Genomic DNA, 4,527 nt, shown 5'->3' with positions numbered 1-4,527 from the left:
GGTCCGTTTTCAAATGTTTTATTTTTGAACGTCAGTTCACATTTGTAGGTGGATCATCAGTGTTAGAGCTAAAATTAGCATGTTTAAAGTGATTTTCATGCTTCCAGGGGCTCGGGAAGTGAAATAAATACCATTTGGAGGCATTTAATGTTCGAGCAAAAACGGCTGATTTTCGACAAAAGAGATAACACCCCCCCATTACGTCATGCTTCAGAAATGTGGAAAATGGTCCGTTTTCAAATGTTTTATTTTTGAACGTCAGTTCACATTTGTAGGTGGATCATCAGTGTTAGAGCTAAAATTAGCACGTTTAAAGTGATTTTCATGCTTCCAGGGGCTCGGGAAGTGAAATAAATACCATTTGGAGGCATTTAATGTTCGAGCAAAAACGGCTGATTTTCGAAAAAAGAGATAACACCCCCCCATTACGTCATGCTTCAGAAATGTGGAAAATGGTCCGTTTTCAAATGTTTTATTTTTGAACGTCAGTTCACATTTGTAGGTGGATCATCAGTGTTAGAGCTAAAATTAGCATGTTTAAAGTGATTTTCATGCTTCCAGGGGCCCAAAACACAAGATTTATGGAATGGTTAAAAGTGCATGAAAATGGCCAATTTACTCACTCTGAGTTCTCAAAAAGGGTTTCTTCACCCCGGGAAGTTAATTAAATACCATTTGGAGGCATTTAATGTTCGAGCAAAAACGGCTGATTTTCGACAAAAGAGATAACACCCCCCCATTACGTCATGCTTCAGAAATGTGGAAAATGGTCCGTTTTCAAATGTTTTATTTTTGAACGTCAGTTCACATTTGTAGGTGGATCATCAGTGTTAGAGCTAAAATTAGCATGTTTAAAGTGATTTTCATGCTTCCAGGGGCTCGGGAAGTGAAATAAATACCATTTGGAGGCATTTAATGTTCGAGCAAAAACGGCTGATTTTCGACAAAAGAGATAACACCCCCCATTACGTCATGCTTCAGAAATGTGGAAAATGGTCCGTTTTCAAATGTTTTATTTTTGAACGTCAGTTCACATTTGTAGGTGGATCATCAGTGTTAGAGCTAAAATTAGCATGTTTAAAGTGATTTTCATGCTTCCAGGGGCCCAAAACACAAGATTTATGGAATGGTTAAAAGTGCATGAAAATGGCCAATTTACTCACTCTGAGTTCTCAAAAAGGGTTTCTTCACCCAGGGAAGTTAATTAAATACCATTTGGAGGCATTTAATGTTCCAGCAAAAACGGCTGATTTTCGACAAAAGAGATAACACCCCCCTATTACGTCATGCTTCAGAAATGTGGAAAATGGTCCGTTTTCAAATGTTTTATTTTTGAACGCCAGTTCACATTTGTAGGTGGATCATCAGTGTTAGAGCTAAAATTAGCATGTTTAAAGTGATTTTCATGCTTCCAGGGGCTCGGGAAGTGAAATAAATACCATTTGGAGGCATTTAATGTTCGAGCAAAAACGGCTGATTTTCGACAAAAGAGATAACACCCCCCCATTACGTCATGCTTCAGAAATGTGGAAAATGGTCCGTTTTCAAATGTTTTATTTTTGAACGTCAGTTCACATTTGTAGGTGGATCATCAGTGTTAGAGCTAAAATTAGCATGTTTAAAGTGATTTTCATGCTTCCAGGGGCCCAAAACACAAGATTTATGGAATGGTTAAAAGTGCATGAAAATGGCCAATTTACTCACTCTGAGTTCTCAAAAAGGGTTTCTTCACCCCGGGAAGTTAATTAAATACCATTTGGAGGCATTTAATGTTCGAGCAAAAACGGCTGATTTTCGACAAAAGAGATAACACCCCCCCATTACGTCATGCTTCAGAAATGTGGAAAATGGTCCGTTTTCAAATGTTTTATTTTTGAACGTCAGTTCACATTTGTAGGTGGATCATCAGTGTTAGAGCTAAAATTAGCATGTTTAAAGTGATTTTCATGCTTCCAGGGGCTCGGGAAGTTAATTAAATACCATTTGGAGGCATTTAATGTTCGAGCAAAAACGGCTGATTTTCGACAAAAGAGATAACACCCCCCATTACGTCATGCTTCAGAAATGTGGAAAATGGTCCGTTTTCAAATGTTTTATTTTTGAACGTCAGTTCACATTTGTAGGTGGATCATCAGTGTTAGAGCTAAAATTAGCATGTTTAAAGTGATTTTCATGCTTCCAGGGGCCCAAAACACAAGATTTATGGAATGGTTAAAAGTGCATGAAAATGGCCAATTTACTCACTCTGAGTTCTCAAAAAGGGTTTCTTCACCCCGGGAAGTTAATTAAATACCATTTGGAGGCATTTAATGTTCGAGCAAAAACGGCTGATTTTCGACAAAAGAGATAACACCCCCCCATTACGTCATGCTTCAGAAATGTGGAAAATGGTCCGTTTTCAAATGTTTTATTTTTGAACGTCAGTTCACATTTGTAGGTGGATCATCAGTGTTAGAGCTAAAATTAGCATGTTTAAAGTGATTTTCATGCTTCCAGGGGCCCAAAACACAAGATTTATGGAATGGTGTCAAGTGCATGAAAATGGCCAATTTACTCACTCTGAGTTCTCAAAAATGGTTTCTTCACCCCGGGAAGTTAATTAAATACCATTTGGAGGCATTTAATGTTCGAGCAAAAACGGCTGATTTTCGACAAAAGAGATACCCCCCCATTACGTCATGCTTCAGAAATGTGGAAAATGGTCCGTTTTCAAATGTTTTATTTTTGAACGTCAGTTCACATTTGTAGGTGGATCATCAGTGTTAGAGCTAAAATTAGCATGTTTAAAGTGATTTTCATGCTTCCAGGGGCCCAAAACACAAGATTTATGGAATGGTTAAAAGTGCATGAAAATGGCCAATTTACTCACTCTGAGTTCTCAAAAAGGGTTTCTTCACCCCGGGAAGTTAATTAAATACCATTTGGAGGCATTTAATGTTCGAGCAAAAACGGCTGATTTTCGACAAAAGAGATAACACCCCCCCATTACGTCATGCTTCAGAAATGTGGAAAATGGTCCGTTTTCAAATGTTTTATTTTTGAACGTCAGTTCACATTTGTAGGTGGATCATCAGTGTTAGAGCTAAAATTAGCATGTTTAAAGTGATTTTCATGCTTCCAGGGGCTCGGGAAGTTAATTAAATACCATTTGGAGGCATTTAATGTTCGAGCAAAAACGGCTGATTTTCGACAAAAGAGATAACACCCCCCCATTACGTCATGCTTCAGAAATATGGAAAATGGTCCGTTTTCAAATGTTTTATTTTTGAACGTCAGTTCACATTTGTAGGTGGATCATCAGTGTTAGAGCTAAAATTAGCATGTTTAAAGTGATTTTCATGCTTCCAGGGGCTCGGGAAGTTAATTAAATACCATTTGGAGGCATTTAATGTTCGAGCAAAAACAGCTGATTTTCGACAAAAGAGATAACACCCCCCCATTACGTCATGCTTCAGAAATGTGGAAAATGGTCCGTTTTCAAATGTTTTTTTTTTGAACGTCAGTTCACATTTGTAGGTGGATCATCAGTGTTAGAGCTAAAATTAGCATGTTTAAAGTGATTTTCATGCTTCCAGGGGCTCGGGAAGTGAAATAAATACCATTTGGAGGCATTTAATGTTCGAGCAAAAACGGCTGATTTTCGACAAAAGAGATAACACCCCCCCATTACGTCATGCTTCAGAAATGTGGAAAATGGTCCGTTTTCAAATGTTTTATTTTTGAACGTCAGTTCACATTTGTAGGTGGATCATCAGTGTTAGAGCTAAAATTAGCATGTTTAAAGTGATTTTCATGCTTCCAGGGGCTCGGGAAGTTAATTAAATACCATTTGGAGGCATTTAATGTTCGAGCAAAAACGGCTGATTTTCGACAAAAGAGATAACACCCCCCCATTACGTCATGCTTCAGAAATGTGGAAAATCGTCCGTTTTCAAATGTTTTATTTTTGAACGTCAGTTCACATTTGTAGGTGGATCATCAGTGTTAGAACTAAAATTAGCATGTTTAAAGTGATTTTCATGCTTCCAGGGGCTCGGGAAGTTAAATACCATTTGGAAGCATTTAATGTTCGAGCAAAAACGGCTGATTTTTGACAAAAGAGATAACACCCCCCCATTACGTCATGCTTCAGAAATGTGGAAAATGGTCCGTTTTCAAATGTTTTATTTTTGAACGTCAGTTCACATTTGTAGGTGGATCATCAGTGTTAGAGCTAAAATTAGCATGTTTAAAGTGATTTTCATGCTTCCAGGGGCCCAAAACACAAGATTTATGGAATGGTTAAAAGTGCATGAAAATGGCCAATTTACTCACTCTGAGTTCTCAAAAAGGGTTTCTTCACCCCGGGAAGTTAATTAAATACCATTTGGAGGCATTTAATGTTCGAGCAAAAACGGCTGATTTTCGACAAAAGAGATAACACCCCCCATTACGTCATGCTTCAGAAATGTGGAAAATGGTCCGTTTTCAAATGTTTTATTTTTGAACGTCAGTTCACATTTGTAGGTGGATCATCAGTGTTAGAGC

This window comes from Lissotriton vulgaris, unplaced genomic scaffold (assembly GCF_964263255.1).
Source record: "Lissotriton vulgaris unplaced genomic scaffold, aLisVul1.2 SCAFFOLD_1163, whole genome shotgun sequence".
In the NCBI taxonomy this organism is placed as follows: domain Eukaryota; kingdom Metazoa; phylum Chordata; class Amphibia; order Caudata; family Salamandridae; genus Lissotriton; species Lissotriton vulgaris.
The sequence above is the reverse complement of the archived record's forward strand: the minus strand, read 5'-3'. Positions refer to the sequence as shown.